This window comes from Mustela putorius, unplaced genomic scaffold (genome assembly GCF_011764305.1).
Source record: "Mustela putorius furo isolate JIRA1106 unplaced genomic scaffold, ASM1176430v1.1 tig00537350_pilon_pilon_pilon, whole genome shotgun sequence".
Classification (NCBI taxonomy): domain Eukaryota; kingdom Metazoa; phylum Chordata; class Mammalia; order Carnivora; family Mustelidae; genus Mustela; species Mustela putorius.
In genome coordinates this window covers 21801943-21829242 of record NW_025422471.1, presented here as the reverse complement: position 1 = coordinate 21829242, position 27300 = coordinate 21801943, and the positions used below count along the sequence as shown (strand labels likewise).

Sequence of the window (27300 nt, the reverse complement as noted above, 5' to 3'; positions counted from 1 at the left end):
GGAAATTTTTTGGTATCCATTTTCCTCTCTTAAATATTTACGTAAACCAGGCAAATCAACATTGCAGTTACTATTCAATTTTATTATGAACTTTAAAAAAACATTTCTGCAAACAGTTCATTTCTGTTCTTCTGCATACCAAGGGAAATTATTCTGACTTCTTTGGTTTTAAAACTCAATCCAAAAATCCCGATTTCAAGTACACACATTCAGAGAGGCTTGAGGTGTAGGGGAGGAGCGGAAGACAAAAGAGAGAGAGCAGGCAACCTTTTCAGTTTTCCTGGTTAATCTTTTCTAATTAATTTTCTGAGGGGAAGAACAAGAGGTGAACCCACTTCTTCAAATAAGAGTACTCTGGGGGTTCCGGGTGCTCAGTCAGTGGAGCATAGGAACCTTCATCTCAGAGTTGTATGTTTGAGACCCATGTTGGGTGTAGAGATTATTTAAACATAAAATCTTAAAAAAAAAAAAAAAGCACCTTGTATTGTATTGTCTTTTTAATGTGTATTTAAGGAGACTACTCCTGTTGGTTTCTTTTAAATCCCCTTGATATGATGCTTCCTTTGAAGTTAGCCTCTTAGGAGGTGATTGATTTTAAAAGAGCCACAGAGTGTTGCCTGTGAAACCATCTAGTTTCTTGAAAATCATTAAAAGGCTTTCATTGAGGGTTTCACTTGAAATCTGTTTACTTTGTTCTGTGAAGGATGGAAAAGTGGAAGGAGCTTCCTGAGGTTTCACAGAAAGACACGTAGCTTATTTATTTGTAATCACATTTCAGTTAGAGAAGAATGTTTAAGATTCAACAATAGAATTTTAAACCTGTAAGAAAAAAATGGTAAGAAAATATTTAAAAACTACTTATTTTTGTTCCCTTTTCAACATAAAAGAGTACACCCAATGAAGAAAGTTAGTGACTCTAAAACTCATGAGAAATTTAAAAATGGCTGCGTTAAGATTTTTTAAAGTATGCATTTATTTTAAAAAGTATGCATTTACTGAACTGACATCAATCAATCATTTTGAGTATTTTCTTTTTGTGTTTTTTTCCCATGACATTTCTACAAATTGAGAGAAAGAGTGAACATTCTTATTTTTTGTTTTATTTTATTTTTTAAGATTTCACTTATTTATTTGAGAGAAAGAGAGAGCACAAGCAGGGGAAGGGGCAGAGGGAGAGGGAGAAGCAGGCTCCCCCCTGAGCAGGAGTCTGATGTGGGGCTCAATCCCAGGGTCCTGGATTCAGGACATGAACATAAGGCAGACACCCAACTGACAGAGCTATCCCGGAGCCCCCGTTTTATTTTGTAAAAGCGGTGGTGTTCTGTTCCATAACCTAACTGCATTTTCTGAAGAAACAAATGGAACCTTAGCCATTTTCATTTCTGACCCATCAGCCAAAGTATAAAATCTGAAATGAGGATGTGTGATCTGAGCCACAGTAAACTGAGATAAGACACAGACACCAAATTTTTGTTTGCTTATTTTGGCCAGGATATGGGACCAAGTAGTAGGAATCGTAGAGTGAAAGCAATGTTATAGACTTGGGGGTGGAGGAAGAGAGACAAGGGAAGTAGGAGGGAAGGAAAAGATGGGCCATTTAGTGGAGAGAAGGCTGAACAGAAATCTCGCCCCCAGGAAAACCTTAGATACAAGTTTGTGAAAGGCTCCAGCTGTTGTCAAACTGCAGATTCACCATCTTATTCCTGAGAGCCTAATGGTGGTGACTTCATCAAGGAGATAATTTGGGAGGCTTCTCTTTTAGAAATACAAGTTTTTCTGGTGCTGTTATTTTTAAATTCCTTTGAAACACAGAGACTAGGGGGGCATCTGGGTGGCTCTCAGTCACTTAAGCGTCTGCCTTCAGCTCAGGTCATGATCCCAGGGTCCTGGGATTGAGCCCCGCATCGGGTTTCCTGCTCAGGGTAGAGTCTTCTTCTCCCTGTCCTTCTATCCCTCCCACCCTGCTCATTCGCTCGTGTGTGCGTGCGCGCTCTCCCTCTCTCTCTCTCTCTCTCTCTCTCTCTCTGTCAAATAAATGTATAAATAAAAATCTAAAAAAAAAAGAAAAGAAAAACAGAATCTTTTGGGAAAATAGGAGACATTTCAATGTCTTAGCTTCTACAACAGGAATAAATGAGGTTTAGTGCTTGGGCAGAAGAAATACCAATAGGTGTAAAGTCTTCTTAGCTTTTATGTTTTAAAAATGTCAAATGGTACCTCTACCTATGTGCCTACTGCAGTCAGATGGGCCCTCATCTTCTATACATAGTTGACCTCTGTCTACCCTCAAGACTTGCCCTGTGGGAATCCCCAAGGGGAAACAACACCTTAATCTGATCAGAGTTCTCTAACTCTGGGGGATCTTTCACACTGGAAATGCTAGGAGGCAAACAGGTCTTTGAACATCTATTAGTTCACAAAAGATCAAAATTTCAGGATGTGGACCCTGTGGCATCTATTTTACCATAGATATTGGGGACACTGGATTTGAAGGAAGAGCTTGAGTAAAAAACCACCACCTTTTGTATGACAGGAAGCTGGAGCAAGAGAACCAACTACATTGTGTCGCACTGATTTCCAAATCTCCCCAGATTCATCCATTTTAATAAAGCTGGCTATTTTCATTCGTTTTCATCAATGTGTGTAACATTATACAAATACACCACAATCCACTTATCTATTCTACTTACACTGTATACTGAACTGAAGTCCATACCTGGTGAGTTACAGATACATTACACCAGGTGGTAGTATCACACAAAGAAAACATTTTGAAGCAACTAAGGACTTCAGGGGAACAATTTGCAAAGCCATGACTCCCCAAGTGGAGGTGAATGGGTTTCTTTTACTTAAGCATTAGGATGAATATTCAGAAAAGGAAGTTTAGTCATCGCTTATGAAGGCCAGCATGTGGTTGTGCAGACTTACTTAGAAAATATGCCTATACGTGTATCCTAGGTGTATTAATGATGTTTGTCCTCCTCCTTGGGCAGAGATTTTAACATTATAATGAGGTGGAGGTACCTGTTGTACATTCCAAGGTCTATCTGTGCAGGTGTGTGTCCGTGGTCCCGCTCAAACTGGAGCTCTTCCTGTTGTCTGCCTCTGAAAGATAAGGTTAACATTCCTGTGAAGAAAAGGTTGGGGGGAGGTAGTCAGTGGAGGTCTTGCTGGTGATAGGTTTTTTGTTTGTTTGTTTTAAGATTTTTACTCATTTGTCAGAAAGAGAGAAAGAGCACAAGCAGAGGGAGAAGCAGGCTCCCCACCTAGCAAGGAGCCAGAAGGCAGACACTTAATAGACTGAGCCATCCAGGCATCCTGTTGGTGACAGTTTTAATGTCATTTATCCTATGGGGCATGGTTTCAATATTGGGTATGTCTTGCTTCAGCTTTTCGTTGTTTAAAACAATGGTGCTATAAAAATTCATGTCCATAAGATATGTATATGTTTTCTGGTGCACATGTACAAATATTGTTCTACGTCAGTAGTTCTAAAATGTGGTCTGAGGGCCCATGGTAGTCCTTCTGGGAGATACTTTCTTTTCCAAATATGTTTTTTATGTGAGTCCAAATTTTCTTCATATCCTTTAACCAAAACAATACTTCACAACATATTGAAAGCAGAAGCAGATATGAGAATCTAGCTGTCTTCTATTAAGCAAACATTAAAAAGATTTTTAAAAATATAAAATAGGGGCATGTGGGTCATTTGTTTGGTTAAGCCTCTACCTTCAGCTTGGGTTGTGGTCCCCAGGTCCTGGGATTGAGCTCTGCAGCAGGGAGTCTGTTTCTCACTCTTCCTCTGCCCTTCTACTCCTGCTCTCTCTCTCTTTCAAACAAATGAATAAAGTCATTAAAAAATAGTAATTATTTTGTAGAATATAGTTAGCATACATAAACATATATATTTTAAAACAATAGCCAAGTTATGTATCAGACACATGAAAAAATGTTCATCATCACTAGCCATCAGGGAGGTTCAAATTAAAACCACATTGAGATACCACCTTACACCAGTTAACTGCAAGATAGGAAACAACTTGTGTTGGAGAGGATGTGGAGAAAGGGGAACCCTCTTCCACTGTTGGTGGGAATGCAAGTTGGTACAGCCACTTTGGAGAACAGTGTGGAGATTCCTCAAGACATTAAAAATAGGGACGCCTGGGTGGCTCAGTTGGTTAAGCAGCTGCCTTCGGCTCAGGTCATGATCCCAGCGTCCTGGGATAGAGTCCCACATCGGGCTCCTTGCTCAGCGGGGAGCCTGCTTCTCCCTCTGCCTCTGCCTGCCATTCTGTCTGCCTGTGCTCACTCTCTCCCCTCTCTCTCTCTGATAAATAAATAAAATCTTTAAAAAAAAAAAAAGGAAATTAAAAATAGAGCTTCCCTATGACCCTGCCATTGCACTACTGGGTATTTACCCCAAAGATACAGATGTAGTGAAAAGAAGGGCCATCTGTTTATAGCAGCAATGGCCACAGTCGCCAAACTGTGGAAAGAACCAAGATGCCCTTCAACAGATGAATAGATAAGGAAGATGTGGTCCATATACACTATGGAGTATTATGCCTCCATCAGAAAGGATGAATACCCAGCTTTTGTAGCAACATGGATGGGACTGGAAGAGATTATGCTGAGTGAAATAAGTCAAGCAGAGAGAATCAAGTATCATATGGTTTCACTTATTTGTAGAGCATAACAACATGGAGGACGTAGGGAGATGAAGAGGAGATGGGAGTTGAGGGAAACTGGAAGGGGAGGTGAACCATGAGAGACTATGGACTCTGAAAAACAATCTGAGGGTTTTGAAGGGGCGGGGGGTGGGTGGGAGGTTGGGGGAGCCAGGTAAGGGTATTAAGGAGGGCACGTATTGCATGGAGCACTGCGTGTGGTGCAAAAACAATGAATTCTGTTATGCTGAAAAGGAATAAAAAAATTTTTAAAAATAGCCAAGTTATGGAAGCAATCTAATGCCTATTGATAGATGAATGGATAAGGAAGATATCTTTTATATATATATGTATATGTATAAATATATATATATATTACACAACCATAAAAAAGGATGAGATCATGCCATTACAACTTGGATAGACCTAGAGGGTATTACGCTAAGTAAAACAAGTCAGAATACCATATGATCTCATTTATATGTTAATTATTTAAAAAGCAGATGAATGAACAAACAAAATGCAGGATCAGACCAATAAATACAGAGAACAAATTAATGGTTGCCATGAGGGGAGAGGGGTAGGGAGATAGCAAGATGGATGAAGATGAGTAGAAGATACAGACTTCCAGTTATGGAATGAAGAAGTCACAGGAACAAAAGGCACAGCATAAGGAAAATAGTCAATGGTACTATAATAGTGTTGTATGGTGACTAATAGCTACAGTTGGGGTGAGCATAGCATAACATACAAATAAGTTGAATTACTATGTTGTATACCTGAAGCTAATATAACATTGTATGTCAACTATACTCAAATTTTAAAAATTTTAAATATCATTTTTGTTAATATGCAATACGTTTATTATTTTTATTTTTAAAATTTTTTGCAATAGGTTTATTATTTTAAAAATGTGTTACATAAATATTTATTTTTTTCTTTTTTCTTTTTTAAGATTTTCTTATTTTTAAGTAACTTCTACATCCAACCTGGGGCTCAAACTTACAACCCAAGATCGAGGGACACATGCACCACTGACTAAATGAGCTGGGCACCCCTAAATTTTTTCTGTTTTAATTACTGATACTATTTCCTGTCAAGAATTCCTATCCCCTTGGGGTGCCTGAGTGGCTCAGTGGGTTAAAGCCTCTGCCTTCAGCTCAGGTGATGATCCCAGGGTCCTGGGATCGAGCGCTGCATCAGGCTCTCTGCTCAGGGGTGAGCCTGCTTCCCCCTTCTCTCTCTGCCTGCCTCTCTGCCTACTTGTGATTTCTCTCTCTGTCAAATAAATAAATAAAATATTTAAAAAAAAAAAAAGAATTCCTATCCCCTTAAGAGTCTTTCTTGGTGGACTAAGAGAGATTAATAGGAGAAAATAAAATTTTAATATTTATGGGGAATCCACATAGACATGGAAATTCCAAAGACAGTCAGGCAAAAATATACTTATCTCATTCTGAACTAGAGATTGGGGATAGTGGTCTGGGACTTCTGAGTAAGGGAATGCACTTCCCAGAGCAGTAAGAAGAGCAAATGTCTGGTAATTATATATTTGCCCTACCACACAGTTGGGTCTTTCAGGTAAAATTTATCTCTATCAATAATCCTTATTCTGGGAAATTCTGGGAAAGACTCCCCAATTTAGATTCTTTCGTGTGGTTAAGGGTAGTCAAATTTTTCTCTTGAGCCCAGAAGGTCTCATGCCTTCAGCTCAAAATAATCCACATGCTAAAGTGGGGCATTTGGGCAGCACAGAGGCCCTATTCTGGACCCCTTCACTATAAATAGATTTAACCCATATAAACAAATGCTATTTGGTGTCCTCAATTATCTGTAAGATATTGTAAGGGTCCTGAGACCAAAAAGTTTAAGAATTGATCCTTTAGGTCATGGTCTTCAAAGTAAGTGGACTATCCAGGGAGAAAAAGTGTACAGAGAAAATTAAAAGGAGTCTGTTTCCAGATCCCTAATGTCCCTCTGTACTCCATCCCAGCTTCCTTCAATTCTCCTTTCCTGCCTTCCCATTCGCAGTACTACCCCCTCATTGATTCTAAGGCATTCTTTTCCCCCTCCACATGGTAAATTGGTGAATGTTACCATCTATAGCCACCAAGTGGCAGTCTTGTCATAGTTGTCTTTGCCTGGCACCTTCTGGTCAAAATGAGAAAGTGCTAGCATCAAAAGTTGAGTAGATGATGGTGACCTAGAGGAATACCCTCCTGAGACCAGAGTGAAGGGGGGTTTTGGTAGGAACTGCTGCTTCACCAATGTTCTTGATGCCCCCGAGACAACATGTGGGAAAAAGTAAGACATTGACTCTGAGTGGAAGAGCGACTCACATGAGTCACCCTGACACGAAGACAGTTTAAAAATACTTTAGCCTATTTATTTCACAAGGTTAAAAAAAAAAAAAAAAATCTGTGTCATAAAGTTTTCTTAAATCTCCTTCCATAAATATAACATTTCAATTTTGTATTACTAATAATTGTCATGTATAAGACAGAGTTTTAAGTTCATAAGAAATTAAATAAAATGAAAATATACACATTTATGTTGCAAAGAATTATGAGAAGTAATATAACAATTTTTAAGCATCAGTACATATTACAGTAGGATAAAATTCTGGGGGAGGAATGTATTGGAAACAACAGTTCAAGGAGAAGAAGTGATATAAAATTTCTCGTTGTTAAAGAGGAGATTGTATATTTTTAAAAGGATGCTGGTGCATTTCAAATCATTACAGTATTTAGATGTTATTGGATACATTTGAAAGAACGATGTAGCATATTTATGTCAAAATGCCAATATGTGGGAATTATATTCTATGTACCTAAATGAAATTTGCTGAGAACATTTATCCAAGTAGAAATGTGTGAGGGAGTACATACTTTTCAAAAACTTTTATGTGGAGTATACAAACAAAAAGATTTGAAAAATGCTAATCTAGAACACTTGCAAGCAGGTAAATGTTCACAGAATTCAAACCAGTGCTAAGAAAAAGGGGCATATATCTGAAACTGTGGAATTTATGGGGTTGGAAGGGCTCCATGACTATTTTATCTTTTGTTTTTTACTGGAGCTAGAATTGAGTCCTTAATTCAACATTTACCTCCCAGATAAAGGAACTCTTTAAATCACTGCAACTAGGGCTCAGACTAGCCCTGAGTCCTTGAGCCGGACTGATTGTGAACAGGGAAGGCAGGCCTGCTCAAGGGCAAGGCCCTGATTCGTAGGTAATATGAGACTCCTTTTAGGACAAAAAAGAAGAGGAATTGAGGAATGCAGAAGGCTGGATTGAGGTTGAACTGAGGCCTATTTGAAATAAGAGCTCTGACAAGCACATGCAGGAGGAGAGATAATTCAAGAAATATTTTAAATTTCACTGGACCTTTCTTATAAACACATAAAAACACGCAATTTTTTTCTCCTTTCTGAGTAATGCAACCCAAAACTCTCCCCATTTTCAGCCCATAGAATGTTCCAGATTACTTTGGGATGAAGACAAAAATAATTCACTTCATGTCCCTCCACATTCAATCATTAATTATAGCTTATTTTTCAAGGCACTTATCTTGGCTGAGACTTAGAAGATCCTAGGGCTGGGATCTTATGCTTTTAGGAATAAAAATCCCTCTGGGGACTCCTGGCTGGCTCAGTTGGTAAAGCATGTCTCTCTCTCTTTTTTTTTTTTTTTTAATTTTAATTATTCATTTGAGAGAAAGGGACAAAGACAGCACAAGTAGGGGGAGAGGCAGAGGGAGAGAGAGAAGCAGACTCCCCACCAAGCTGAGAGCCTGATGTGGGGCTTGATCCCCTGAGATCATAACCTGAGCTGAAGGCAGATGTTTAACCATCTGAGCCACCCAGGTGCCCCATGTGACTCTTGATCTCGGGGTTGTAAGTTTGAAATCCACTTTGGGTGTACAGATTACTTAAAAACAAAATCTTAAAAAGAAAGAAAGAAAGAATAAGAATCCCCTTTGTTCATGTGAACCTTCTATTTCTGTGACACCCCTTTCCATGTCTCATTCACTCCTTGCACCAGGATGGCAGTGATGCAAGTCATCTATAGCAATAACTTTCACCTTTAAAGAGCTCTCAAATCAGACAAAATCAACACAAGAAAAGAACTTTAAAATTCTATCCCATTGGGAAATCTGGACGGCTCAGTCAGTTAAGTGTCTGCATTTGGCTCAGGTCATGATCTCAGGGTCCTGGAATTGAGCCCCACATTGGACTCCCTGCTCAGTGGGGAGTCTGCTTCTCCCTCTCCCTCTAACTCCCACTTGTGCTCTGTCTCTCTCTCAAATAAAAAAATAAATAAAATCTTTAAAAAGTAATAAAATAAAATTCCATCTCATTTATGAACATACATTGAAAATTCCTTAATGAAGTGCAAGCATCACTTCCACTTGGATTTCACCGGCCAGAACATGTAGTCACATGACCACACCTAGGTGCAGAGAAGGCTGGGAGTTACAGTCTTTACTCCAGGCAGCCTTGTGCCCAAATAAAAATTGATTTCAAATTCCCAAGGAAGGGGTGCATGGATGACTCAGTGGGTTAATGTCTCCCTTTGGCTCAAGTCATGATCCGAGTCCTGGGATCACGCACCACACCCTCACCCCAATTGGGCTCCCCATTCAGCAGGGAGTCGTCTTCTCCCTCTGCCCCTCCCCCTCCCCTGCTCATGCTCTGTCTCTTAAATAAATAAATAAAATCTTTAAAAAAATAAAAAATAAATTCCCAAGGAAGTCATTTCCCCTCCTTTCAGTTAGCAAAAAGGTCAAGACAAGCAAGTTTCCCTACTGTGCCCTCTGTGATGTGCATTACTTCTATTCACCCTTATATAAAGCGCTTACCATTTTGCAGACCTAGCTTTACAGAGAAATCTTCCATTAGATTCTGAGAGGGTTTTGTCGCCTCCTCTCCTCTATTATCCTCAAATGTCAAAACTGAAATTCAAACTTACCAGGTTTGGAGATGCCCTGAGGGAGCAATCTGGTTTCTTGCTTCCTCTGAATGTCCACATAGCTGTTTTACTGGGAAATTTGTCCTGGGTATCTGGACACCATCCTGACCAAGTGGAAGTTCACTCTGATATTTTTAGAGGTTTGTTTAATAAAACTTCAAAGGACAGCTAATCTTCATCTTATACAAACTATTTCAAAGAAGAAAAAAAAGAAAGTTACACAACTCATTTTTAAGACTCATGTAATCCTCACACCCAAACCAGGCAAGGTCAACACAAAAAAAGAAAATTAAAAATCATTGTCACTTATAAACATAGATAGAATTGCTGCTGGAATTTTCAGTCAAATGAACCAATAAACTCTCTTTCGTGCTTAAAACATTGTTTATAGGGGCACCTGGCTGGCTCACTTGGTAGAGCCTGTCCATGATTCTTGATCTTAGGATTGTGGGTTCGAGCCCCATGGTAGGTATAGAGATGACTTTAAAAGAGAATCTTTAAAAATAAATAAATAAATATGGGGTTCCTGGGTGGCTCAGTGGGTTAAGCCTCTGCCTTTGGCTCAGGTCATGATCTCAGGGTCCTAGTATCCAGCCCTGCATCGGGCTCTCTGCTCAGCAGGAAGTCAGCTTTCCCCCTCTCTGCCTGCCTCTCTGCCTACTTGTCATCTCTCTCTCTGTCAATAAGTAAATAAAAATCTTTAAATAAATATATAATTAAATATCTAACTAACTAACTAAATAAATAAAACAAAACATTATTTATAAACATAGATGGAAAAGACCTGAATAAAATACAAGCAAATCCAATTCGACAGTATATTTAAAAACCCATGATTTCAAAATAATTCAAGGATGTCTTAATATTAGAAAATCTATCTATATAATTTACCAGATCAACATATTTAAGGATAAAACCACATGATCCTTTCTACTGATGCAGAAAACACATTTGATGAAAGTCAACACTCATTCCCGACAGACTAGAAGTAGAAGAAAACTTCCTTAAGCAACAAATGGACTCCACGTAAGACTTTCAACACTCATTCCTACTGTGGTCAAAATCTGCATAATTAGAGGAACTGGAAGTAGTTCTTGTGGTGTCTAAATGGGGTATCTATCCTGATTGGATGGAGGCCCTGAAATGTGGGGGGAAGATCAGGTGGAAGCCACATGGAAGGTGAAAGAATTCTCCTGAAGCAGAACAAAGGAGATAGAAGTTTATCAAATTTACCAGGAAGGAGCAGCACTGCAGCACAAGAGAGGTTGTCTGCAATGAGGAAGTGGGTAGGGGCAGTTTTTAAGGGGGGAAGTTGAGGAGGTATGGCAACTATGGAATTCTCCCCTTTTGGGGAACTGTGCCTGGTTGTAAGTAGCCCACTGGTCAGTTAGGCCTCTGGCTATTTTGAGATGGGTCACCTGATGTGCCTGTCCGTATTCAGCCATGTAGTTGCTGGGGGCCCTTTCTACATGCCATGGCTCGAGACCTATTTGCCTAAAAGCGTTCTCTACAGCTCTGACCTTGACATGAAAGCAATGCCAGGAAAGTGCCAAGTTGCTTGTCCAGGTCTAGGTAGTATGGCATGATTCATTCCTCCCACGTGAGCAATTTCTCCCAAGTTATGTCATCCCAGAAAGGCAGTGAACCTGATTTCAGGTTTCTCACTGTTCCTCAAGTCTGGCCACTAACCTCCGATCACTGGATTCCCACAGAAGACCACATGTAGAAGCAGCCCTCGTGATCATCCAGCTCAGCATCTTATCCTATAGGGACCTCTCGGAAACTCAGACTAGAATGCTCAAAGTAAAATGCCAGAGAGCCACATGCTCAGCTAATGGCACATGTGGGACTGGGACCAGGCCTGACACCCAGCCCCATTCTCTTCACACTTCCCTCTCATGAGCAAAAAGAAATTCTTCTCAATTTCTCACGTACCTTAACCATCTTTTAAATATCTTGGGTTTCTGGGGTGCCTAGATGGCTCTACCATAGAGCATGCAACTCTTGATCCTAAGATTTTGAGTTCAAGCCCTATATTGGGCATGGAGTCCATTAAGAAATTTATATATATAGAAATTAATATATATATTATATATAGAAATTAATTATATATAGAAATGAATATATAATTTATATATTATATAATATATTATATATTTTATATATCAAATATTTATATAAATATTTAATTTATAAAATATTTATATGTTAAATATTATATATATTAGAGAGAGAGAGAGATTTGCTGAATATCCACGATGATGGAGATTTTGCGATCCATCTTGAATAGCAATATGGAAGGGGCTGGAGGAAAGAAAAGGCCAATGGGATTAGATAAACTGAAATCTTTCCCAGAAGGAAGGCAATGTCTACCTCTAGGATCATTCTAGGGCCGGGAGTTCACACTGCAGTGGGCAGGAGGTACCGGTCACTGTGTCTGATTGTACATGTTGTAAATGGCATGTCTTTAGGGAGCACTAGTCACATCATACTCACCATAGATTTGTGCACGTATTATAAAGCCTCGTGGAAGGAGCAACTTGGTATTTTTAAAATTTTTTAGTTATTTTTAAGTAACCTCTATGCCCAGTGTGGGGCTTGAACTCACAACCTCAAGATCAAGAGTCACATGCTCTACGGACTGAGCCAGCCAGGAGCCCTAGAAGTGCCTGTTTTCCCACACTGGTGCTACTGAGTTACTGCGCTGCTGAGGTGGGGGTCTGACTGTAGCAGGGCTAGAGTACGATCCGTGGATGGACCAGCCCTGCCTGACTCCACAGTTAAGATCTGGGTGGCAGGCCGTGTTACAGAACTATAGGGAAGTCTTGGGAGACCAATGGATCTTGAGCTCTAGCTCTTCGTTCTCCTGGACTTTTCATCTCACCTGGTTCTGGTAGGAAATTAGCTTCAACAAGTATACCCACTGCCTGTTCCCAGGCTGGGGCTCCTTTCTCTGGTGCCTGCTGACCTCCGCCTTCTATCTTCTCTGCCACATCACTGTTCCACTCTACAGTCATAGCCTGATACTCTTCCTTCCTTCTTTTCTTTTTTTTTCATTTTTTTCTTTCTTTCACATAAACTCTACCCTCAATATGGGCTCAAACTCATGACCCTGAGACTTAGAGTTGTACACTCTACCACCTGAACCAGCCAGATGCCCCTCCACAACCTAATTTTCAAGTGCCTTGGGAATCTATAACCACCATATTGAGAAGTAATTACTTTAGCATTTTCTTTAGGAGCAATGTTTCTGACCATAATGGGAAAAAGATATGAAGCACATTCTAAAGAAATTTTAAAACCTCATGGGAGAAAAAAGAAATTCTCAGAGAGTTGTCAGATTATCAATAGATCATGAAAGCTCCAAAGAAGTTTTCTAAGGAACCCGGGATACAAATAAGAATCACCTTGAGGAAGTTGGTTTAAAGATGCAGTTAAATCAAATGCCAGTGATAAATCCATTTGTTATTTTAGGCCCCCCAAAACAGGAAAGTAAGGAACCAGGATAAAATATTACAATGCAAAATCTCAGTGAAAATATCACTGGTTTTTACAAGGGCTTTGGCAAATTGACAGAGATAAGAGGAACTTTTAATGAAGTTAGTCTAAGTAAAGGCACAAGACCTAAATTCCAAAGGGTTAAAAAGAATACACTGGATTTCAGAGACTTGGATACTTGCAGCTAGAAGCAGAAGACTGAAATGAGCTCAGTGATCTCATCCAACACTGTCAGGAGTTTCCAAAAGACATAGCAAGTGCGCTTGCTTGCAAATAAAATGAAATTCAAGGTTTGAGTAATGGCATTGTGCAGCTGAAATAGCTGGCAGGTGACCAGATTGAGAAGTTAAAAAATAGATGATAGATGGCCCACAAAGGGCACTTTTGTTAACCATAGTTGAAAAAGATAAAGGCCATTTCCAATCCAAACTGATTGCTGAATTGCTAGCTTGGCAAGGGCTGGAAAACAGAGAACTTGGAACACAAATCTTACTCACTGCTTTAAGCCAAAACTCTACAGGAAAATGAATACAAAACTTTGCATCAGCAAGTTGATATACTTAATAAACTCTTGAACAGAAAGGCAGCATTCTTCCAAAGATTTTTCAGGAAGGTTAAGAATGGGAAGAGAGAAAACAGAAATATCAGCTATAAAGTAGGTAAAATTCTATAGGTGGGAAAAAGCAGGAGATGGAGGATGAAACAAAGAAAACACAGATCTTATGAAACCCAGATTTCTCTTCATGACAACAAAGATCATGGCAGTCGACTGATTGCATGTACTGCAGACTGAGCTGTAGGGAGAAGATGCAAGTGCCTAGTTCCAGACATATATTAATGTGTGTGTATCAAAAGATGATAATTTTTTGACAGCCAGGAAACGTCCAACCAGGACAACCATAAACCAACCCAGGAAGACCATAAAGATAGAAACCTTCTAAGAGAGATTTACTAATTCTAGATAGGTCTTTTAGTTCATCTTTTAAAACTAGTGAAAACCTTTACTGTTACTGATACCAATTCCACCTGGAATTTCTTTCTCTTGTCTTAACCGAATAGATGTGTTTAAGTAAGCCTGGGTCTGTCACTGGTCCCCTATCTGATCCCAGGAGCCATTTCAAGTATCTAAAATAATATCTATTTCTTATCTGCATCTCAGTATATCTTCATCAAAATACCTTACCAGGGAAACTCACCAAGATCTCACATTTATTCATACATTCCACAAACATTTGTAAGTGTCTTTCATGTGCCAGGGATTTATAAGTGCTAAAAATACAAGGAACAAGACAAAATTCTTGGCTTTGCAGACCTTACATTTGAACAAAAAAAACAGGTAAGTAATAAAGAAATGATCATTTAACACAAGGCAGGAGTTACAAAGGACAGTAATCCTGAGAACACCACTTTCATATGGTGATCAGCAAGGCTACACTAAGGATATAACATGTAGGTAGAGAGACGTGAGTGAAGCAAGGAAATGATGATCTAAGAAAGATCCTCTCAGACAGAGGAAATAGCCAGTGCAAAGGCCCTGAGCCAGAATCATGTCTGGTATATTGGAGAAACTACAGATGCTTCAGGCAGAGAACAATATGTTTGAAGGCTGAGACCTGAGACCTGAGACCTGAGACCTGAGAATGGACATAGTAAATGAAATTTCTAATGGCTCCAAGATTGGTAGAAGCTGTTGAAAGGTAAACCCCTGGGAGATGCTCTTGTGCATATAAGTCATGTTAAAGGGTTGGGACTTTACTATATTACTATCATATGTTGAATCCTTACTACATGTCAGACAATGTAATAAAACCTTCACTAGGATTTTTTTACTTGATCCTCATGAATATCCTATGAGTTAAGAACTAATGTGATTTCAATTTTATAGATGAGAAAATTGAGTCACAGAGGGAATAAGTAATTTGAACAAGGACCCAGAGCTAGTATATAGCAAAGCTGACATAGTACTCTATGTACTCATATTACTATGTCAGCTTGGGTCTCAAGCCTGAACTCTTAATTCTCCACTAGTCTGCATTTTTTAATGATCCTAATGACTGAGTGTAATGGAGGATATAGAGAAGAAGGAAACCCTTTAGAGACAGGGATTAAAGGGAGAGATGATGGTAATGGGACCTTGGTAAATGAGAAAGGGACTGAGAAGAAAGAGATGGAAGATTGAGATTTAGGAAGTGGAATGGTTAGGATTTCGTATTTGATTGAATCCAAAGAAGGAGGGAGAGAGGAAGAGAAGAGTCAAAGATTATTTCCAGATTGCTGGTTCATGGAGCTCTGCGGGTACCATTTAAGGAGCCAAGAAACAAAACAGGAAGAGGAGTTTGGGGCTTAGGGAGAAGATGAGTGGTTTGCTAGTGGTTTGCTAGGTTTGCTAGTATATAAGATTAAGAATGGCAGAATAAGGACCTCTGCAAATCCACTCTTTTATGTAAGCAACAAGATTACTTGCAAAGAATTGCCAAATTCTGAAAGTTAACCAAAGGCTTGTGAGAACACAAAGAGCATTCATTCAAGGAAAACAACTGAAACTTTTTTTTTTTTTTTTTTTTTTGCATTTTAAGTTTTTGTTTAACTCCAATTAGTTGACATAAAGTAGAATAGTAGATTCTGGTATATAATATAGTGATTGAACCATTCCAAACATCACCCGGTGCTCTTCATGGTAAGTGCACTCCTTAATCCCCATCACTTACTTAACTTATCCCCCACCACCCTCCCTGTGGTAACCACCAGTTTGTTCTCTATAATTAAGAATCTGTTTCTTGAGTTGTCTCTCTCTTTTGTTCCCTTTGCTCTGTTTTATTTCTTAAATTCCACATGTGAGTGAAATCAAAAGATACTTGTCTTTCTCTGATTCATTTTGCTTAGTATTATTCTCTTGAGCTCTATCCATGTTGTTGCAAATGGCGAGATTTCATTCTTTTTTGTGAATGAATAATATTCCATTGGGTATACATACACCATGCCTTCTTTATCCATTCATTAATCAACGGACACTTGGATGGCTCCCATGTCTTAGCTATTGTAAATAATGCTGCTGTAAACAAAGGGGTGCATGTATCCTTTTGAATTAGTGTTTTTGTATTTTTGGAGTGGATACCCATAAGTACAATGACTGGATCATAGGGTAATTCTATTTTTAACTTTCTGAGGAACCTCCATACTGTTTTCCACAGTGGTTGCTTGTCATTGCATTCCAGGGCACAGCAGTGTTCCAGTTCTCCACATCCTCACCAACACATATTGTTTCTTGTGGTGTTGATTTTAGCCATTCTGACAGGTATGAGGTGATATCTCATTGTAGTTTTGATTTACATTTCCCTGATGGTAAATGATGATCAATATCTTTTCATGTGTCTGTTGGCCATCTCTGTGTTTTCTCTGGAGAAACATCTATTTGTGCTTTCTGTCCATTTTTAAATTGGGTTATTTGGGTTTTGGATGTTGAGTTTTTAAGTTTTTTATAGATTTGGATACTAACCCTTTATCACATATGTCATTTGCAAATATATTCTCCCATACCGTAGGTTGCCTTTTATTTTTGTTGATTGTTTCCTTTGTTGTGCAGAAGCTTTTTATTTTGATGTATTCCCAGTAGTTTATTTTTGCTTTTGTTTACCCTGCATCAAGAGACATATATAGAAAGAAGTTGCTATGGCTGATGTCAAAAAGTTACTGCCTGTGTTCTCTTCTAGGGTTTTTATGGTTTCAGGTCTCACATTTTGAATTTACTTTTGTGTATGGTGTAAGAAAGTGGTCCAGGGGCTATCTGGCTGGCTCAGTCAGAGGACCATGAGACTCTTGATCTTGGAGTTGTGAATTTGAGCCTCATGTTGGGCACAGAGATTACTTTAAAAAAATTTTTTTTTAAATAAAAAAATTAAAAAACAAGACAATTCCTTTCATGAAGATGGCACTGAAGGGAAGAAGGAAGCCACCAGACCCCCAAAGCCAAAGCCAAAGCCAAGCCTTTGAAGGCCAAGAAAGTGGTGCTGAAAGACATCCAAAGTCACTAAAAAAAAAAAAAGAAGATTCACATGTCACCTACATCGTGATGACATAAGATATTACTTCTCCAAAGGCAGCCCAAGTATCCTGGAAAGAGCACCCTCAGGAGAAACAAGCTTAATCATTATGCCGTCATCAGGTTCCCCCTGACCAATAAGTCAGCCATGAAGAAAACAGAAGACAACAACACACTTGTGTTCATTGTGGATGTCAAGGCCAACAAGCACCAGACCAAACAGGCTGTGAAGAAGCTCTATGATATTGACATGGCCACGGTCAACTTCTTAATCAGGCCTGATGGAGAGAAGAAGGCATATGTTTGATTGGCTCCTGACTATGATGTTTTGGATGTTTACAACAAAATTGGGATCATCTAAACTAAGTCCTGCTGGCTAAACGTAAATATAAATTTTTTCACCAAAAAACCAAGAAAGTGGTCTGGTTTCTTTCTTTCACATGTGCTATCCAGTTTTCCCAATACCATTTGTTGAAAAAACATTCTTTTTCCCATTGGATATTCTTTCTTGCTTTGTCTAAGATTAATTCACCATATTTGTGGGTTTATTTCTGGGTTTTTAAGAAAAACAACTCAGGGTCCCCAGGTGGCTCAACTGGTTAATCATCTGACTCTTGATTTTGGCTTGAGTCATGATCTCAGGCTTGTGGAATGGAGCTCCCCACCAGGCTCTGTACTTAGCACAGAACCTGCTTGTCCCTCTCCCTTTGCTCCTCCCCCTGCTCTTTCTCTCTCTTTAAAATAAATAAATAAAACAAAATAAAATTTAAAAAGAGAACAACTGACTCTTAGTAAGAACAGTGAGATTTGTGGTGTGTTAAGTTGCTCCACTCTCATCGTCCTCTCCCCAGCTGAGGAGTAGCCTCACAGCTTGAGCAGCTATGAAAACCAGTAATCGAGGAGGAACCATGAGGGGCAGAATAGGTTTGGAGCTCCCAAAAAAGCCCTAGCCCCAGTAGAATTGCCACTATTTATCTATCTAGAAGTTTCCAAAATGCTGCATTCTCAATACCTGTCTTTACTTCACCTAAAAGCTCACAGTGTGAGAACAGCCCTATCCCCAAGGCATTTATCATAAAACTATTAGCAGCAAGTGTTTGATATTGCAGCTGCCTAAGGGGCTATACCAGCTGAAGCTAATGAGAAACGGGACCAAGAAATTTAAATGGAAAAACTGGGGAATGAGATTTCAGTGGTGGCTTTGAAAAGATAAGACATATTCCTGGGAATCTAGACAGCCATGCATGTAGAAAGGACTGAGTAAGCAACAAGAATAAAGCAGAAAATCCCGGAAGTTGGGGCCATGGAAGAACAAAAAGGAAAATTAAGTCGCAATTTACTGAATGCTTATTGAGTGCCAGCCAGATGCTGTGGTCAGATGCTTACAATTTCCTGTGTCATGGGCACATATAATCACAATTCCCATGGAGCAGTTGAGGAAACCGGGGCTTTATAAGATTAGGTCACTAGCCAAGCTTGCAGGGCTAGTATGTGGCTAAGCCGAGTTTTGAACTCAAGGCTCTCTGACTTCAGAGATTGTTCTGGGCCTGGATGTCTAGAATGTCCAAGGGTGTAAAATGTTGCCGAGGGGACTAGTCAATAAAGATGTAAACTCGTCTTTTGGATTTCTTCAAGGAGGTCTTTGAGGAACTTCTTGATGTTCTGGGGCAAGAAAGAAGATAGAATCTAGTAGTTTGAAGGGGGAGCAGGGATAAGGAAATGCATGTGGTGTTCAGCTGTCTGCTTAGAAAGAGAAAGGAGGTAGGGCCTCACTTGGAGGATGGGTGAGGCTGCGATGTTCTTTTTTATTTTTTGGAGATTCAGCATATGTATACAGTACAATGTAGCCATTTAAAAAAGCCTGGTCTTTCAGGGGATAAAAGTCCTGGCATCCTAGGCCCAGAGGAGATAACGGAGAAAGGAGAGTGAAGATGTCAGGCCCAGTAGGGAAGAGAAATCTCACATCTAGAGACAAGCTGCTTGGGTTCTTCTTATTCTCCAGTCGATTTCAAGGCTTGCCCTTTTTACTTTAGAGCTAGAAGCTTGTCTTTAGTAATTAAGAAACAAGGCAGAATTTATGACCAAAAAACATCATAGTGAAGGAAGATTAATTATTTACATCATTCAAGTGCCCTGCAATTCTTCTAATGCTGTTACATCATCATTAGTCTTATTAATTACCATAAAAGCATGCCAATGTTAGGTTTATAGCATGTCATATTGACAATCTGTCTGTCTTCAGAGGTTCCTAGAGACCCTCAGACGCTATGCAGGAGTTGGAAACTGCTTGATCTTACTGAGCAAGCAGTGAGCTCTAACTGAAAACCAGGATGAAGAAGTCTAGAGACTTAATGTACAGGCATGATGACCATACTTAATAATACTGTATTGAACCCCGAAAACATGCTAAAAGAATACATTTCAGGTGCACCAATCATGCACACAAAATGCTAACTATATTAGCTTGACTAGTAAACATTTCATAGTAATAAGTTCATTAAGTGTATATATATAAAATTATTATGTTGTACACCTTAAATAGATACAGTTTTTACTTAAAACATATAAACAAATGAAAACAAATCTATTAAAAGTTAAAAAAAAAAAACAGAGGAAGGACCCTACTGGTTCTTAAACTTGACTGCACATGGACATCTAATGAGGAGCTTTAAAAATTACCTACGTCTGGGTCCCAATCTACAGACTGTATTCAAGTTTAATTGTCCCAATAATGCCTTTCAAAGGTAATTTAAAAAAAAAATTAAGGATCACACATTGCACTTAGTTGTCATACTTTTTTGATGCCCTTTGAACAGGTTCTCAGTCCTTTTTCGCTTTTATGATCTTACATTTCTGAAGAGTAAATCCAGTTATAGAATGCCCCACAATTTTTGTTTTTCTGATATTTCTCATGTTTAGTTTCAAAAGATGCATTTCTGGCCATGAATGCTACACAAGCGATGTTGTGTCCTTCTCAGTCCATCCTGGAGGGTAGGAAATTTTATTTGTCCTATTACTGGTGATACTAACTTTAATCACTTGGTTATGGTGGTGGCTGGCTCTTTCCTCCACTGTAAAGTTACTCTTTGTCCTCTTGCTATTAATACCTATCTTTAGGAAGATGCATGGAGATTATGTCAATATTGGGTTTCTACTCAAATTTTCACCCATTAGTTGTTTTTTTTTTTAAAGAAGGATTTTTTTTTTAAGATTTTATTTATTTATTTGACAGACAGAGATGACAAGTAGGCAGAGAGGCAGGCAGAGAGAGAGGAGGGGAAGCAAGCTCCCTGATGAGAGAGAGCCTGATTCAAGGCTCCATCCCAGGACCAAGAGAGCATGACCTGAGCAGAAGGCAGAGGCTTTAACCCGCTGAGCCACTCAGATGCCCCCACCCATTAGTTTTAATCACACATTGATGATCTTTGTTTGAAGCAACTGTTACTATAGTGATTGCTAAATGGTGATTTTCTTTTTTTTTTCTTCTTTGTTCTTTTTAAGGATTTTATTTGTTTATTTGACAGACAGAGATCACAAGTAGACAGAGAAGCAGGCACAGAGAGGAGGAAGCAGGCTTCCCGCTGAGCAGAGAGCCCGATGCTGGACTCGATCCCAGCACTCTGGAATCATGACCTGAACCGAAGGCAGAGGCTTTAACCCACTGAGCCACCCAGGCACCCCCTAAATGGTGATTTTCTAATCCCATCATTACTTTTGCATTTACAGTTGCCATTCTTTCATAAGACTTTGTTCTTTATTTACACTTAACTATATATACCACTTACCTATCATCTATCTATATTTGTATGAACTCATGGATTCTTATTTTAGTCTTTGGGTCATTTCTGTTAATACCATTATTTATATTGCACTCAACATCCCATATTTGACAGTGGGAACTCCTTCAAGCCAGCTCTGTGTCCTTTTGACATCTACAACTTTCAGTTACATAGGGCTGAGAAGAAGACATACAAATCAAGTGACACAAAAATTTCAATTTCATAATTAATTGAAATCACATTCTACCATATATCTCAGTGTTGCCAAGTAAGGAATTTGACTAACTTTTTAAAAATAACCTTTTTTATTATTATTATTTTTATTATTTTTTTTATTTGACAGAGAGAGAGATCACAAGTAGGCAGAGAGGCAGGCAGAGACAGAGGGGGAAGCAGGCTCCCCACTGAGCGGAGAGCCCAATGCAGGGCTCGATCCCAGGACACTGAGATCATGACCTGAGCCGAAGGCAGCGGCTTAATCCACTGAGCCACCCAGGCGCCCCAACCTTTTTTATTTTTGAGTGAAATTTCAGATTTAGAGAAAAGTTGCAGGACGCCTGGGTGGCTCAGTCAGTTAAATGTCTGACTCTTGATTTTGGCTCAGTTTATAATCTCAGGGTCTTGACATTGAGTCCTATGTTGGTCTCTTCCCTGGATGTGGACCCTGATTAAGATTTCCTGTCTCCCTCTACCTCTGCCCCTCCTTGCGTACGCGCTCTCTCTCTCTCTGAAGAAAGAAAAAAAAGAAAAAAGAAAGGTTGCAAAGACAGTTCAGAGAGTTCTCGTATATCCCCCATCCAGAGTCCTCTGTTGTTAACATCTTATGTCACTATGGCACTTTTACCACAACTGAGAACCAACAATAGTGCATCACTGTTAACTAAAATTACCACTTCATTCCGATCTCACCATTTTCCCCTTGATGTCCTTCTTTCCAGAGTCACATTCGGAATACTACATTACATTTAGTTACCATGTCTCCTAAGGCTACTCTGGTCTGTAACAGTTTCTCAGGTTTTCCTTGCATTTTATGACTGTGATAGTTTTGAAGAACTAGTCAGATAGTTTGTGAATGTGCCTTGATTTGTTTTTTGTCTAATGTTTTCTCATGGTTAGACTAGGGATGATGGGTTTGCAGGAGGAAGACCATAGAGATGAAGGTCCGTTCTCAGTACATCAGGGGTACATGTTAGTACCAGGACTCAGCACTGATGGTAATAGCCCAGAGAGTGTTTACCAGGTTTCTTCAAAGTAAAGTTACTTTATTATTTTTTAAGATTTTAATTATTTATTTGACAGACAGAAATTACAAGTAGGCAGGGAGGCAGGCAGAGAGAGGCGGGAAGTAGGCTCCCCACTGACCAGAGAGCCTGATGTGGGGCTCGATCCCAGGATGGCGAGATCATGACCTGAGCCGAAGGCAGAGGCCTTAACCCACTGAGCTACCCAGGCACCCTGTAAAGTTACTTTCATTCCCTCTGCCCATACTTAACTTTTGGGGGGCAAGTCATTAAGCTTTGTCACAATCTGAATTTCATCCCTGTGTTCTTTGACCTTGTGATTGATTTTTAAAACTTTTTCATACATTGGGGCACCTGGGTGGCTCAGTGGGTTAAAGCCTCTGCCTTCAGCTCAGGTCATGATCCCAGGAGGGTCCTGGGAACAAGCCCCGCATCGGGCTCTCTGCTCCTCGGGGAGCCTGCTTCCTCCTCTCTGCTTGCCTCTCTGCCTACTTGTGATCTCTATCTGTCAAATAAATAAATAAAATCTTAAAAAAAATTTTTTTTATACATTATTGTTGGCATTTTCTGCTATAGGTTCTATGGGTTATGACAAATCCATAGAATCATGTATCTACTCCCATACAGTTTAATTCTATTACCTAAAGAATATCCTGTGTTTTCCCTAGTTAACCCCTTCTTCTAATCCCTGGAATCCACTGATCTGTTTTCCACCCTACAGTTTTGCCTTTTCCATAATATCTTATGAGCAGAACGATTCAATATATAGTCTTTCCAGACTGGTTTTTTTTTCCTTTTCTCAATTAACAAAATACATTTAAGATTCATCTATGTTATTGTGTGAATGAGTAGAGTGCTCCTTCTCCTCTTACTGAGTAGTTTCCCATCATGTATACCAGAGTTTATCCATTTGCTTATTCAAGGACATTTTGGTTGCTTCCAATTTTGGGGTGATTATGAATAAAGATGCTATAAACATTCACATGCAGGTTTTTGTGTAGACATAAATGTTCAAATCAGTTGGGTAAACACCTAAGAGTTTGATTGCTCTGTCATTTTGATAAGTCTATGCTAACACTGTAAGAAACTGGGAAATTGTCTTCTAAAGTGTCTGTATCATTTTTGCATTCTCACCAGCAATGGTGAGACAGTACCCTTGTTCCAAATTCTTGACAGCATTTGGTATTGTCATGTTGTGTGTGTGTGTGCGTGTGTGTGTGTGGTGTTTTAATATTCTAATGTTATGTCATGGCATCTCTATTGTTTTGCAGTTTGTCTTCCCTAATTACAAATGATGTTCAGCATCTTTTTATATCCTTGTCTTATTTGCCATCCTTATTCTCTTCTTTGCTAAAGTGCTTTGTTCAGATATTTTGTGCAGTTTTTAAATTGGGTTGTTTGTTTTCTTATTGCTGAGCTTTTAAATATATATAGTGGCTATAGGTCTTTCCTTGCATAAATGATTTACAAATACTTTCTCCCAGTTGGTGGCTTGTCATTTCATTCACTTCACAGTGTCTTTCACTGAATGAAAAGTTTAAATTTCTGAAATTCCAATTCATCAAACTTCAATTTCATGCATTATGTGTTAAGACCAAGTTTTCACGTCCAAGAGACCACCAAGGAGCCAGCACCGATGCAATCACACAAGGGTTTATTTGACAAGCCCAAGTATACCCGACACAGCAGAGTAGGGACTTGGACCCCGAACCAGATTACTGTCAGAATTTTTAAAGGCAGAGTAGGGGTGGACTCTGTGGTGGGTGAGGACAAAGGGGATATTCAGAAGGGCTATCAGGGTAAAGAAGACTGTCAGGATATTGGAGGCCTGGTTATTATTAAGCCAAGGCCGTTTTTCTCTCTAATGAGGCACTAACATGAAGACTATTGGGAGTTTCCTGGTGGAATGTCACCTTCCTCCTATCAAGCCTCCTTGTTAGTGAGATTTAGCACTGGGACATTTGTAAACCGAGGGAGACTCCTGTCTTGCAGGATTGTGATTTCTGCAAGTTAAGTATTTGTTTTCCTTTTAGGGTAGCTAGGAGTGCCTGAGGAATGCCACCCATGATGCCGAGGGGAGCGGGTGGAGAGGGGGTGCAAGGTGCCAGCTTTTGCTTTGTCAAGATAGCTGTACTTATGTCAGGGCTAGACTCAAGGTGGGTACAGCCTTGTTTTTCTTGGCCTCCAGATATGCTTTGGTATTGTATCTAAAAATTCATCACCAAACACAGGGTACACAGATTTTTTTGTTTTCCTCCAGAAATTTTAGTTTTTACTTTTAACTATGGGATCCATTTAGAATTAAATTTTATAGGTTTTAATTTAAATTCCAGTTAATTAACATACAGTGTGATACTTGCTTCAGGTATGTAACATAGTGATTTGGCATTTCCCTTCAACAGCCAGTGCTCATCATCACAAGCGCATTCCTTAATCCCCAAAGAGTTACATTTTTTTTTGGTGAGATGTCAGGTATGTGTCAAAGTTTATTGTTTTTTGCACACGGATATCCAATCTGTCCAGCACTATTTGTTCAATTGCCTTTGTATTTTTGATAACCATCAGTTGGCTGTATTTGTGTGGGTCTACTTCAGTGTTCTCTGTTGTGTTCTATTGATCTATGTGTCTATCCCTTCACCAATACCACACTCTTTTGACTACTGTATCTGTAGAGTAAGTCTTAAAATCAGGTCATGTGATGGCACTTGGGTGACTCGGTTCCTTAAGTGTCTGCCTTTGGCTCAGGTCATGATCTTGGAGTCCTGGGATGGAGCCGGCCATGGAGCTCCCTGCTCAGCGGGGAGCCTGCTTCTTCCTCTGCCCTCACCCCATGCCCCACCCCCACTTGTGCTCTTTCTCTCTCTCTCTCAAATAAATAAAATCTTTTAAAAAAATCAGGTCATGTGAATCTTCCTACTGTGTTTTTATTTTTCATAATTGTTTTGGCTATTTTGGATCCCTTGAATTTCTGTATGAATTTTAGGATCTGCTTGTCAATCTCTGCCAAACAGGGAGCTGGGGTTTTGAAAGAGATTGTACTGACTTTGTAGATCAGTTTGGGAAGTATTGCTATCTTAACAATGTCAAGTCTTCAAATCCATGAACGTGAGATTTTTTTCTATTTATTTGGATCTTCTTTTTTTTAGAATTTTATTTACTTGAGAGAGAGAGAATGAGAAAGAGAAAGAGCATGAGAAGGCGGAGGGTCAGAGGAAGAAGCAGGCTCCCTACCTAGCAGGGAGCCTGACACAGGACTCAGGACCTGATCCCGGGACTCCAGGATCATGACCTGAGCCAAAGGCAGTCGCTTAATCAACTGAGCCACCTAGGTGCCCTATTTGGATCTTTAACTTCTTTCAACAATACTTCGTAGTTTTCAGAATGTAAGTTTTTCACTTTTTTGTTGTTATTTCTATATATAGTCAAATCTTATCCTTTGCAGTAATGTTCTATAAAGTCACTGCCAACATTGAATTAGCAAATACTAAATTATTGCTTTTGTGGGAAATACAAGGTTAGATTGTTGTGAGTCTCTGGTCACATTTTTGTCCATCTGAAATGTCATTCTTGTTACACAGGTTTGTTTGCCAAAATCTTGTAAAACAAGCCAGTCTCATCAGCTTTGAAAACCTGCTTTTCCACATAACCTCTTTCTCATGTAACACTTAGATATTTAAAAATTCTTCCACAGCCTCTTAATCTGCAGAACCTGCTTTCCCTTCTCGTTTAACTCTAATCCCAGGTCTCATCAAAACTAGCTGTAACTCAGGGCAAATCACGTAGAATCACCACTCTCAAATTCTGGGAGAAAAAAAAGAAAACTGTGGATGAGACTATTTCTGCAGTATCATTAATTCTGAGTTGGATCTTGAAAAGACTAAAAAAACAAACAACACCCCCCCACCAAGCGATTTCTGTGATGTTGGAAGCCAACAGCACCACCTGGTGGTCCAAGAAAAGAGCCCGTGCAGAAGAACACGACTATACCTATCCAGTTATATCTGTGTTTAGCATGTTTGAATAAAAATTCCACACTTTCAGATAATTTTTCCTCTGACTAGATGCAAGTACACTACTACTACATATAAAAGCAATCATACAAGTCATTATATTTAAAATCAAACCCTGCCTAGATTCTCCTGTGAGTATAAAGATCTGTAATAGTCCGAATTATTCAGCTGTTGCTTTGGGTTCAAAACAAAATGCAAGGGGCGCCTGGGTGGCTCAGTGGGTTAAAGCCTCTGCCTTCAGCTCAGGTCATGATCCCAGGGTCCTGGAATTGAGCCCCACATCGGGCTCTCTGCTCCGTGGGGAGCCTGCTTCCTCCTCTCTCTCTCTGCCTGCCTCTCTGCCTACTTGTGATCTCTGTCAAATAAATAAATAAAATCTTTAAAAAAAAATGCAACTACTGAACAACTAGAACAATTAGGTAAAGCAAAAATATAGTTTATTATACCACAAATTTTTCATCAAATTAAAATTAATCTTATGTATTTGAGCAAGAAAATAAATTATAGTATTCAATTTTAAGCCCCCAAATAAAATAAATATCTATGAGTCCATATGTATATAAATATGTATTTGAATGAATGAATGAATAAGTAAATACAGGAAAAGAGACAGTTCTTCTTTACAAAATAATTCATAATTCAAAATAATTCAATCAACACATATGAAAGGAATGACAGAAATAGAAAATCACCATTAAATAGATCACCACTGTAATAATTGTTGCAGGAAAAAAAATCCACCTCTGCACACTAAAATTATGTTGTATGGGCAAAAGTTTTAGAAGAAACAGAACACTTTCATAGTGTCAAAAAACCTCTCTGTGATATTTGTTAATTACAAAGGGAAAGAGTAACTTTATGGCGGATAAATCCAGCAGATACCACTTAATGAAGTGACCAAGGTTAACATTGCCAGGAGTAAGACCTATTGACAGCATGCATACGGAGATATGAGTTATGCTTTTGTTAAGATAAACTGATTTTATTTTATTTTTTATTGATCACTGTAACCATTTTTTAAAAAGATTTTATTCATTTATTCATGAGAGAGAGAGAGATAGAGGGAGAAGCCGTCTCCCAGCAGAGCAGGGAGT

The 27300-nt window shown here is 39.1% G+C and overlaps 1 long non-coding RNA gene across 2 annotated transcripts; it reads right to left on the bottom strand.

Moving 5' to 3' along the window:
* Positions 1-61: 61 nt before the first annotated feature.
* Positions 62-9884, bottom strand: LOC106007270. Of its 2 annotated transcripts, none has more exons than XR_001181939.2 (3): positions 9640-9884; positions 3025-3127; positions 62-819 (listed from the first exon to the last, which is right to left on the bottom strand). It is a non-coding gene; the product is annotated as an uncharacterized LOC106007270 (long non-coding RNA). The 2 variants fall into 2 exon arrangements; XR_006604987.1 differs by having other exon boundaries at positions 3025-3105.
* Between the last annotated feature and the right edge of the window lie 17416 nt (positions 9885-27300).